The 13,083-nt window shown below is 45.8% G+C and overlaps 1 protein-coding gene across 9 annotated transcripts in view; it reads right to left on the bottom strand.

The window, feature by feature from the left end:
* SOX6 (SRY-box transcription factor 6) overlaps positions 1 to 13,083 on the bottom strand; it is a 279,833-nt gene that overhangs the window by 231,149 nt on the left and 35,601 nt on the right. For all 9 annotated transcript variants that reach the window (XM_075280972.1, XM_075280975.1, XM_075280971.1 and 6 more), the window contains one exon: positions 10,516 to 10,584. The gene's annotated coding sequence lies outside the window, so the exon portion shown is untranslated. The remainder of the gene's footprint in view (positions 1 to 10,515; positions 10,585 to 13,083) is intronic.

Genomic DNA, 13,083 nt, shown 5'->3' with positions numbered 1-13,083 from the left:
CTGCCTCGGCCCAGGCTTCTCAAGGTACCAATCACTTTTCTACTAAACTTCAGAGATTGTCCAAGGCATGACACCAATCTGGAGCGAGTACAATGCAGCTTTGTGGCAGGGTGTGAAGTAACGGGCGGGAGGCAGAGCACAGTAATCGGAATAATATACCTCATGAGCTCCAGGGAGCTAATCTTGGTAAGTCCTTGACAGCTTCTTTCCTGACATCACTAAATAAGGTGGGTGTATGGAGAAATTACTAATCGAGCCCCTATCAGCCAGATTCTGGCAGGCCCTGGGACACAGGACACGGGGCTCCATGAGATGCTATCATCTGGGGAAGACACTTGTTGAACTGTATAGATCCACACAAGCCTTTACCTTCTCAATATATATTTTCCCACACCAATAACTAGTTGTCACATACTTGGCTGTCAAAAGTGTCAGGGTGGATTTCATGGGGTCAGAGATGTCCTCAGGTTTCAGGAGGTTTTCATGGTGTCAAGGTGCCTGTCACATAGCACCACCGCTCTTCCTGGTATCATGGAGGTGCTCAAGTGTTAAAACGGCTTGTCCAGGAATTGGAGCTGTGAAGGCCTGGGGAGGGGGGTAACAAAAAATAAAAATAAAACTCACCTGTCCTCGACTTTTACTGTTGTCGACCACTCGCGTCTATTTGTTCTTGAGCTGGTGCATCAATACTGGAAATCCGCTGACCACTGAGACCACTCGGCAGCTTCGCAAGGAACTGGTGACATCACTCATATATGTCACTGGTTCCTTAACAGCTCCTAAGGTCACTGATTGGTCTCAGCGGTCACTTCCGGCATTGATGCACCAGCATGAGTCCAAAGAGACACCAGCAGCAGACAACAGAGCACCTGGGATAGGCAAGTATGCGGATTTTTGTTTTTACACCAAATCAGGCTTCCATATGGGTTGGTTCAATTGCTGGATAGTCCCTTTAATGCTTGAACACCTCCACAACACCAAGGAGAGTGGTGCTATGGAAACTTTGGAAAACCCCCTGAAATCTGGGAGCATTTCAGTCTCCATAAAATCCTCCCTGACACTTTGAGAGCCAAATATGTAGGATTCCCCTTGGCCTCCACACGGGTTACTCTACTTCATGGACAACTCCTTTAAGGACACCCCATGTTGTTATGGCGAATACACAATAAAGATAAAGATTCCAAGGGTCGCCCAGACCCCAGAGGTCAAGTGTTAGAGTGGATGCTTGGTTAGGTATTTCTCTAGATGTCATGGAGGTATCTGGGTTTTCGTGAAGGCTACATGTCCTTGGTGGTTTGGTTGGATACTAGATGTGATGGCGTAGAGTATTACATCTACACAGTCGCCCTTAGTATTTGCTGTAACGTCAACAGTTCTTGTGACGAGATTCCAGGGGGAAAATAAACTTTCGGAAGTTGAGGTGTTAACTGTGATTTGATAGAGCGGGTCACTGGCTTATGTGCCCTGATAGGAATCAGTCTATTCTGGAGAAGGAGCTGTAATTGAAATGATTAATTAATTTAACGAGTCCTCGTTCTGCTTCCACTGCACAGCTGCAAAGGAAAAGATATTAATTTGTTATTTTCTTGGTAATTTGGTTGATGAGGATTCAGGAGAAAACGGGTTTTAAAAATCAACTTTGTCTGTCTATTAATCCCTCAGCGATGAGAGCGACGTTCTCCGGATGTTTCTTCCTGACAGTCAAGTTCATTGTCCTCGTAAGTCACATCTACAATCAGGAGGTCGTATATCTCTCGAGACTGCTCTGCCATTTTACCATAGAACAGTCGACAAAATCCCTGGGAATTTAAACAATAGGCGCTGGTATAACAAAAAACATACCCCCCTCACTGATCTACTGTAACGTTGCAATGAAAAGAGTGCCCTCTATGGTCCAAAAAACAGCAAAAAACTTCATCGCCAACAGAGAGTGTGCCTCTTCATAAATGAGCACCTAAAAGAAAATTTATGCCGGCTCATAAGTGGTGTAGATTTCCAAAATTTGCGCCATATTTCGGCTGTAAAAGATAATAAATCTGACTGGTGAGAAATTGGAGACGGCAGCACAAAAAAAATAAAAAGTTGCAAATTAAAAAAAAAAAAAAAAAAAAAAAAAACACACGACTATTTACGCCTTGTACACCCCATTGTGTTGTCTCTGCTCATCATATCACGTTGTCTTCACATTGACAAGTAATTCACATTGTATGTCATGTGGGTAGAGAAAATTCACACCATTGTCTATTGACGGTAACATCACGACTAGATGTGAACAGTAAGAATTTACTTTATCACGCAGACTTTAAAGAGAAAGCATAAAAATGAGAAAGCGAAAAAGTAAACGTATGGCAAAAATGAGAGGGGTCGTAAAGTCGTCCTACAGCAGAACCTGACACATACTTATGAAAACGCTGCACATTCCAAAAATTTCTCTGCGAAAGTTGGAGGGGGCCAATACTTCTGCAATCCTTTCCCTTATATTACGTTTCAAGGCAAAACATAAAAAGTGACGAGGAAAAAAAAAAAGAAATCAAAAAGTTAACTTGAGATTGCAAGTTTGGTCCAGGGAGATCTGTAAGCTTCCCATCATTCTGCAGCCGGTGGTCAATGTAACATTTTCTAGAGCCCACCTGGACAGTAACTCACTCCCAAAGGACACACCTTATGAGATTGCTTTTCTTAAGCTAGTGTTGGGTGTCCATGCTTTGGCTCATCGGAAGACCGGAAGAATGGGCAAACAGTCCGCCAACAGAGCCCGAGGGAACCCATTGAGTTAGATGGGGTCTGTCAGGTACAAGGACTGCCAACAGAGCCCAAGGGAACCCATTGAGTAAGATGGGGTCTGTCAAATAAACGGACCGCCAACAGAGCCCAGGGGAACCCATTTAGTAAGATGGGGTCTGTCAAATAAACGGACCGCCAACAGAGCCCCAGGGAACCCATTGAGTAAGATGGGGTCTGTCAAATAAACGGACCGCCAACAGAGCCCCAGGGAACCCATTGAGTAAGATGGGGTCTGTCAAATAAACGGACCGCCAACAGAGCCCAAGGGATCCCATTGAGTAAGATGGGGTCTGTTAAATAAACGGACCGCCAACAGAGCCCAGGGGAACCCATTAAGTAAGATGGGGTCTGTTAAATAAACGGACCGCCAACAGAGCCCAAGGGATCCCATTGAGTCAGATGGGGTCTGTCAAATAAACGGACCGCCAACAGTGCCCAAGGGATCCCATTGAGTAAGATGGGGTCTGTCAAATAAACGGACCGCCAACAGAGCGCAAGGGATCCCATTGAGTAAGATGGGGTCTGTCAGGTGATCATTCTTTTTAACTGAAGTTGCCAGACAATATAGTTGGCTTCCAGGACTTTTTCGACTGGTGTTTTTAGATAGACACAGTATCGGAGAGCCAATGTAAATCTGAACCCAGCCTTAGAAGGACACGTTACATTACACAGCTCCGCTGCCTCCTCCAACCTGGAAACCATCAACATTTAATCCTTTTTCTTCACATGGCCCATACAAGACCAATTCTGAATAAGAAATCAATGGTTCCGGAGAGGAAATTTCCCGGAGAGTAAAGTTGTCAGGAAGTCGCTAGAGAATATTATGCAGCGCGATAATGTCTAGAAATGGTAAAAATAAAGCGCTCCCGTCTCTCACAGAACAGAAACGTGTCGCCGATCCGAGAGGAAATCTCAATAATTACATTCCGATTTCGGAAGGGTTTTTTTTCCTCCCCCCCTCTGTCAATCTGACACCTAAAGCTGACTCCACTAAATTGCCAATATAGATTTCAAGAAATATTTTAGCGAATCCATTGAATCGCCAGAGGTTATTCTCATTAAAACCAAAATGACATGGCTTAATTAGTTGTAAATAAGAGCGATGAATTAAATAAGGCCCCCCGACCCTTCGGGTGCGAGGCTGTGATTCCCATCTGTCGGCAATTGTGTAATTCGTCGGTACGCGGAGGCGCGGGACGAGAGGATGACAAACGGGGGGCGCTTCTCTTATTAGTTGAGTGAAGTACACTGACAAAGGATAATTTATTCTTCTTTAAACTGCTCTCGACAAATTCAGGTGTTTCCAAATGAGAGCACAGAAGAGTGATTAAATGCATCTGATAAGAAGGCAGACATTGCTGGAATTACTGACGGCCTCATTTTATGATTAATTAAACATGTAGATTAAAGTTGCAAAAGAATTTAGATTAATGAGCAAGTTAAGTCTTGCTGATATAAATGAACAGGGAATTGGATGCTCTGCGGAACTTTATAAACATGCATTTTATAATGAGAGAGACAAGGCTACATGTTCAGTCGTGGCCACGGGGGCCTCTGACGATTCGCTCTTTTTTAACATGGTTTGACAGCTTTCAAATAACATCCGACTGGAAGCCTTACGCCGAGCTCGTCGCTGGAAAGCAGAAGCGGCGTGGCGTGCTCCGCTCACACCCATCCCGCCTCTCCCAGGGAATGACCCACGCTGCAGCGGCTGCTCGCAGCAATTACTGCCTCAATTGTTCTCTGGATGCCGGATGCTTCCCTGGGTAAACACAGCTCTGGCGCTCCGATTACGCCGGCGTCACCTCCAAATAACTCCATAAAGCGCGCTCCGGGATGGAACGCCTCGCCGGACTCTGCAGAGTTCTGTCTTCAGAAGATGATGACGTCTCGTGGAATCCAGGAAATTCTGCTCATGTTTTTGATTAAAGTTTTGTAAAAAAAAAAATTCTATACGTTAACATCATCCGATTTAGTCAGGATGCAGAGGACGATCAGCGATCACTTAGGTTCCAATCACTAATCACTGGTCTAAAGATCAATTCTATTACAGGGCCATCCAGTCGTCTGTCAATGAATCAATCGGATTACACTGGCGTCACTTCTATATAAATCCATAAAGTGCGCTCCACGACTCATCAGACTCTGCCCAGTTCTGTCTCCAGAAAACGATGACATCTTACAGAATCCAGAAGTTGTGATTACGGTGCTGATCAAAGCTTTGCTAGTGGCCAGATCCATAAACCGATCCAGTCAGGATGCAGAGTGATTGCAGGACGATCAGCGATCGGGATCCAATTATTACTGGGTACAGGTCTGAGAAAAGATTTTATCACAGGACAGTCCAGGCCTTTCTCAATGAACCAATCAGATTTACGCTTGTATGGAGCATAAAGTTGCAAATTTTGGCACTAGCCATAAAAATTTGTTCTTCGGCCAGTTCATTTCTCTGCCCATCTTTTCAAAGTTTAGTGGGAGAAGCAGTGCCTCTTTTAGGACCCACAGATCCTGAAATATTAATGCAGAATTTGTGTAAAATTTAACATCCATCTACACCAGTTTATTGCAGATGCAGATCCGATTTTCGACACCACAACAAAAAAATATGCGTCAAATGTATAAAGAGTCGTGAGCCTAAATGTGACGGATTTTAATCCATTGCACTTTGTGTTACAATCCGAATGGATAAAATGATATTCTTTTAGGATCTATGCATGATAAAAGGGAATACTAAAAGGTTGATACTTTTCACAGCGGAGGGTTTGTTCCATTTCATCCAGGGCAGACAATCGTCCGTGAGCTAAGCATCCAGCAGGACAAATTTCCAGGTTAATGGCTTAACCCACAGCTCTATATAAAGTATTAGATCACGGCCTCTGCACATAAACTTCTTTGGCCCTGGAATGTAGAAGTTACGGCCAAAAATATTCCTGCAAATGTATCAAATCTAAAAACAAAAATGGCGCAAACGTAAGCAACAATTTGCATAAACGCAAAGCAGCCGTAGATTTCCTTTTCTCTCTTTAGGATCACATAAAAATGTTTCAGGCTGTGTTCACCTCTACACCGGAGTCTCGGTTTGAAGTCATCGGTGCCATTCTATAAGAAATTGCGAAAGGACGGACATCAATGGGGTCCCCGGACTCAGTTTGCATCGGTCATTGAACGGATCAATTTTTACGTTCTGCTTCTCCGACAGACCAGAAACAGTGACGCTGGTGTGAACCTACTGAGGTTTACATTCCTTTAATAAATCTGGTGCAATTTATTCCAATGGAGGTTTACGCCTGGAGTATAAAGTGTCAGCCCTAATAAATTTGCCGAATTGTATATTAGAAGGCCGGAGAGCTCCTCAGTCCTCACCAATGAAGTTTTTCTTACAGGAGACAGGACACCGCCTCTTTAAGGTCTCGACCTAACGCGTTGGATTGGGATGTGAAGCAGAGAACGTGGCGTACAATGGGGGAATTTATTTAATTGTAATAAAATGTGCCCCAATAGTTAGGATTCCAGTCCTCGGGGGCCATGTGGGCGTCTCGATGTAGTGACACATACATCGGCTCTCGATGACGCATTCTCTCCGAGTTTTTCTCCAATCTTCAAGGCATTCAGCACATTACACGGTGACGTCTGGAAGATCCAAATGACTTTTTGTCTCAGGTCCAAACATAAAATGGAAATGTAAGGCGAATCCAGAGCGCCGGCGATCACTAAGGAATTGCTTGGGCACTTAAGAAAATTCTAATTGTATTTGGATACAAAGTTTCTTCTTTTATTTTATTTTCACACATATTATTTTACACTTGAGTATCGGGGAGGAAGGATCGCGCCAGGGTTATAGGGCAGAGCTCAGGATACGGCTCTGCACTCCATATTTTAGGGATCCTTATGATATTATGAATCGAGGATAGTAGTCGCAATAACGCGTGTACGCGAGTGACGCATAGATGCAATTCTCTAGGTGTTCACACTGAGAAAGTAGATTGTAAAGGTGGTGTTGTCAATGTCCGCAATTAGCAAACTATGCAATTCTGAATTAGCTAATGTCACCTTAGCAAAATCCCACCAGCATTCACGGGGTTACAGGCCACCTTGCTTTAGGTATCACACGTGGAGGGTAGGTTTGGATTAAGAGGGTCTCCTCCAGACCACCCAATGATGTGACCGTATCTGTGAATGTAGTGAACGGTGCGTGATCAGTGTCTGCCGGCAGAGAAGGAGCGAGCGGAGCCAGGACAGAGCTGGCAGCATCGTATGGATGGAATTAATGCCTTCATCCTCCTTATATTTCCCCTGTGCTATGAACATGGACTCATTTGCCTGGTAATTTAATAACCTGGGTTTGGAGCAGAGCACCTGTGGGAGGGAAGGGGTTAATTGCACTGGCCCGTCCCCCGGGGTTACAGGGACTGTAGGGACAGTAAAAGAGATAATGACCGGGCTGATAAATTACACTCATTAACCTGACGGTATCATCAGCGGAACCACCGCACATCGCTGAGAGCCTCCCAAAAAATCATCCACCGCAGCCCCTCCAATTATCTGCAATCAACCCCAGTTATTCTACGGAGAGGGAAATAGATAGGAGAAAGAAAGGAGGATGGATGGATGGATGGATGGATGGATAGATAGATATGAGATAGATAGATGATAGATAGATAATACTTCTAGGTCTAGACTACAGCACACATCCTATCATAGTAGAGCCCCATTAAAATCCTAAACAACATCTGGAGTGGCTGTAAGACGTCTCCATCTCTGAAGAGCTCCCAGGACTAGTCTGAGGGTCTGGAGTCATCTGTGATCTGGACGATTCCTCCTGGAGAGTCTTATCCATATTCATAGAGATCAGACATTGACATCTGTGGCCTATGATATCGCTCCACTCATCTCTAACGCTTCATAAACTCAGAATGTACCAACACGACCGCACCAACACGGACCCATACATACAGATGTGTGCTGCAGACTATTACACCACTGACGTCTCTGCAGAACATCGCTCTGTCCTCCTTTGCCTCCTGCCTAATACATATGAATATATCCTGCAGAGTATTATACTACCGACCCTGTACAGAACATCGCTCCACCCCTCTATCTCCTAATAGACCTATACTATTGTGTCCTGCAGACTATCGTACACCCAGGTATGTTCTGGAGGCGACACCTTATCTTCTGTAGTCAGAGCTGGTGATGTCGTCGCCCCTGAGTTAGAGGCAGAACGTGTAAAAGCCGAGGTGCCTGCACCCATGCCCGATGATGTCATCTGTGGACCACCAGCATTGCGCCGCCCCCTGCCCCTCACAATCGCCCTGCGGTTTACATTACAGTTGGACACAATACGTGGCTGTTCATACTTCATATAAATCCCCCCTCTCCCCTCGCAGGGCCCGCTCCGGCTCTGCTACATGTAAATGAGAGGTTTCACTTTATAAATCAGGCGGGATGACAGCGCACACACCCGCTGCGAGACTTTCTGTCACCGCTCATTCCCCGCACCACCGTACAAACGTGTGGGAAGCACAATCGCCGATGGGCCGGGCGGCGCTCAGGGCAGATTCCAGCTTCAGGTTTCCACCTACTTCCTTGGCTTTCCAAAATGTCAGCGAAGGAGCTGTGAGCGGAGAAGAACCAATCCCACCCGCTCCCCACGCCAGGAGGGTAATCCCACCCACTGATCCCTCTTAGCGCTGTGATGTCATCAAGTGACCTCATGAGTGCAGCGACAATCAGATTGCAAAATATCACACACAAAAAAAAAAACATATGAGAACTTTCCGAGGTTACCAAGATGATTCATATTTTATACTCCATCCACAGCCAGAGCTGCATTCATATTTCAGCTATTTTCAGAATTTTCCTGCTTCTTTTGTCCTATATTCCAAGTGGCAGCAACTGCGAATGCAGCTTTGGATGTGACTAATGTCCCATGCAGTGATTGTGATACATGTGAGAGCACAGCGCCCTCCGTCATCAGACACATGAGCCGCTCCTACGGGCCGACTTGGTTTAGGGGAACATATTTACACTGACATAAATAATACAGAACAGGTGCATTGTGCAGACAAGGGGCGAAGGGCTGTAACCGGCGGAGTGCAGATGGCGCTATAAATATCTGCCCTGTATGTGTTTTATCACACGCATTCTCTCGGATTTCAGGTGTAACTTACAGGCTGAGCTGATCGGCCCAAAACAGCAGCGTCCGTGTTATTGTCGATAGCTTTCACTATGACAAGACCGCGCTGTAAATAGCGCTCGCTGCGGCCAGCGTCATGTGCGCCCTTCCTGCCCGGACTCATCTTACAGTCACTCGGCAATAACAATGAATCACTTACATCAGCTGACCGGGGTTGTTTCAGGTAAAATGAGCCGCTGCTCGCTCCCATGGAGAAGCCTTCAGCTGTAAGCGGCACATTCAGGCCTGTGTGGCGGGGTGTCTGGGGTAGGTAGTGTGGTAAGACGCTCCGCACTGCCCACAATACCGCACACGAGAAGCTGCTGCATCTGGAGACCATCATGGTAATGTTAATGACCGAAGTGCTCCATACACGGAAATGATGAGACAACTTGCGCCAGAAACGCCAGGAACTGGAGGGTAAGGCGATACTCAAATCTGTACTGGGTGTCCGTTTGTCTGATCCGACCAGAAGAAAAGAAAAATGGAACGAATAAATAGCGGAACGAACAGAGCCCAAGGGACACGGCTTACCATAATGGGGCTCGTCAGGTGTCCATCATAAATCGCCAGGCGAAAAAGTTGAGCTTGCAGCACTGCGTCCCGAGGACACCCCGACGGACCTTCATTATAGCCAAAGGTTCCAATAATGTCTGCTATTTTCACAGCGCAATTTTCCAGTCTAGTTCTCCAACGGACCAGAATAACGGACTTCCCGGCTCAGATGTGAACATAGCATCATTGTGTGGCCTCCTCAATCAGAACAATCCTCTCCTGAAATACTCTGTGCTGCTGCGGGCCCTGCTCCTCTATGTAACTCTCAGTCTGACAACCTTTCTCTGTTCACCTCCTCAGTTCTCTATGATGGAGGAGTAGGAGGGAGATGCAGCTGCAGCTTTTCACTGTAAACTACAGATAGAATGCTGTGAGAGGGAGAGGACCGCTGATTGGCTGACAGTACAAAGCAAAACTGTGATGTCACACCAGGAAGGGCCTGCCCACTGAGCAAAAGGAAGGAAAAAACCCAGGAGGCAGAGGAAAGTGACTTTCTTGGTGGAGACCACATCACGTTACATCTTTTGATCTTTTCTTTTTGAGAGGCATCTGCCCTTAGACTGTGATGAGTATAGCTTGTACCTAAGCCGATATCACAACCTCACCGATGCCCCAAACAAAGCAAAAGTCAGCACACAATGCCAATAAACCTTCCACCCATCACTTTTATAACACCGTATGTACACAAAATATACAACACAGCCCACCAGGGCCCGTCTTCTATGGGATCCATCAAACCAATAGCCTACCCTATAGATAGCTTATCAATTTTTGACACGACTGGACTAGTACTGGGGTAAAATAATCTCTTCTTAGAACCCTTGCCCCTTCGAATACATGACAATATCTTGTTTGCTTTCCGCTGCAGCAGACTGGCATTGTGCAATCAGGGTAAAACCAGACCAGTGTACTCTTCAACAATGAACATCCTCTTACCCCAGCCGCCATCTTTACTGCAACATCTGCATCATTTATAAATAGGGTAAATATCTGGTACTTACATAAAGGTTAGAAAACCGCTGCGGGGCCACAAGTCACTGCTCTGCGGCCTGTGAATTCATGAAACTGATCTGCGGAGAGAAGAAAGAAAAGTGCAATGAGACCCAAAGTACAAACTTCAGCCATGATCGATCAGTAAGACAGGGCGAGGAGGGGACCAGTGGGTACCAGGGAGGAAATAAGATCTTTTTGTTTGCCAAATTAAAAAAATTATCTAAAACTGGTCAAATCTGCTACAAAAACGAAGCCAAAATGGAGACAATATTATACCTACTGCTCCCATCATATCTACAAGAACAGGGTCCTTCATAGCTGAGAACTCCAAGAGTCCCTTTCTCTCCCGCAGCAGCTTGCGACAGGTAATTTATTTTCTTTTCCAGCTGCAGCTATCGATAAGTAGTTTACCTTTCTCTCCCGCTGCAGCTAGCGGTAGATAGTCTATTTTTATTGTTCACTCTAAACATGATACATTTGTAGTTTATGAAGGAGCAAAAAAAAAAAGTTGTTACTGAAACCACACTTTATTTGGCTAAGCAGCAGTTCAAAAACAAACCAAGCTCAGAAATACAAAGAGCCCAAAAGGGAGAGGTACCATGATTTCTGGGAGCGTCCAGGGCATACAGGGGTGATATCAGTACCAAGAGAGAGTTAACCCAACAGTCTTCAAAGTTGGTTGACTTCCGTTACCGATATAGGACAGCAACGTGACAATTCCTGCAAAAGCAACCATACTGGTTGCCCATGTAATACCAGGCAGATTTACCTTTCAGGATCATGGGTAAGTTGGTTCATAATGTTTGGGACCTTGCTTTCCCAGTAACAGATATAACTCTGATGGGTGAGCCTTTGGGCCAATGAAACATCATGGTTCATCGGAGTCTCTAGCACAGAGTGAGCTGCATAGTGAGTGGTGGTATGACAGTGGTGCAAGCCACTAATTCGGGATTACCTCCACATCTGCAGCAGAAGTCATGTACGGATCAATGGTGTAATCTGGTTGTAGGGAGAATTATGTCACATTCTGTGCAACACAGAAGACTCGAAAGCCCCGGACCCTCAGACATTTACATTCACTGGATAAGCAGCAAATATAGAAAGTCACAAGCAGATTGCCTGGCATCATCTGCTCCGATATCCGGACACCCATGTTATGTTGGGCTCCCCGGTGAGTAAGGGGTTAATAGTGGCCCGGTTCTATCCAGAATGATTAGAGTACATGGTATGTAATGTGAGGACCTGCAGACAATAGCGGGAGTCAGCTTACAGGAGGACGGCCCGCCATCACATACTTGTAGCATCACGTGGATCATATTCCTCTGGTGTGATCCTGGAATCACATCAAAGAAGACGAGAGACACTGCCAGGATTTCATCTACGGGCCGGCCATACAAGTCACTGCACGTATGTGCCTCCCCGAACACTGCTGGCATCGGACGCCACCGTGACCTCCATGTGTCGCCACATCTGTGTCTGCCGCAAAGGACCCATCATGGAGGGTTGTTACATGTCAGATTAATCAGTGGGAACAATTAGGAGTCCTCATATGGGGCTGCTGGAACCTGTCCTGACGTTATGGTTCAGGACAGGATGAACTTGCAATCCTATATCATCCATAGTTTTCCGGCATGGCGGTAACCCACCTGCAATGACCTACATTCATCCTATATGTGGTGTCATGTCATCCCAGTCTGACACCCAATCCCGAGATTGCTCTACTATGTAGACAAGTTGTCAGCATCATCAAACATAAGGTATAGGAAGGCTGCACCGATCTATCACTTACTGGCCTTAGATACGACACAGAACAAAGCAAGGGTCATGAGAATGTGTGTCCACCATCGCTGCAGAGCCAAGGCCGTTATCGGAAATGTACGTTACATTAGAGTAACCGGGTCATAGGGGAAGAAGGCACCAAGATGGCAGACAACCCATAAATGGACAATATTATATAGATTTATAATATCGAGCACCGCTGGGAAATATAAAGAATCTCGCACACCATAGGATCCTTGTGGCTGCTCTGACAGTGAAGAATCCTTTCCTCCTTGATCCCCTCAATGTACAGGATTTGGTTACAAATACTAATCCTCCCCAGAAGATCAGACAGAGTATTAGGGATTGCTATCTAAGAATGTTCTCCGTTGAATACAGCGACCGTGTCTTGTGAACACTTTTGCCGGGCGCAGGACGAGGCGTTTATACGTAAATAATGGATCCACGCTGCATGGAGACGGCTAAGTGTTAGAATATGTTTTCTAGTGTCATCAAGCTCGGGTGAGACACATTGTCCGGCAGAATTAACATTCCCTCCAGCTGTGATCACACATCATACAACAACATTATTTTCTGCATGAGAACAACGTTACCAATGTCACACGTGTGAGCGGACAAAGTCACACAAGACCGTGCGGAGGGTCGCGTCTCAGAAGGGAGCGCGGTACCAGAAGGGAAGAATTATCCTTCGAGATGAGGGACAATGAGGAATTGTTATATATGAGGGGCCATACAATGTGATCACCGCTGGTCTCCAGGACAGTCCCCTCCGTAGTGGAACGGGGACACCACATTTT

This window comes from Leptodactylus fuscus, chromosome 7 (assembly GCF_031893055.1).
Source record: "Leptodactylus fuscus isolate aLepFus1 chromosome 7, aLepFus1.hap2, whole genome shotgun sequence".
NCBI classification, from domain to species: Eukaryota; Metazoa; Chordata; class Amphibia; order Anura; family Leptodactylidae; genus Leptodactylus; species Leptodactylus fuscus.
Note: the sequence above shows the minus strand (reverse complement) of the source record. Positions and strands in the feature narration are given on the sequence as shown.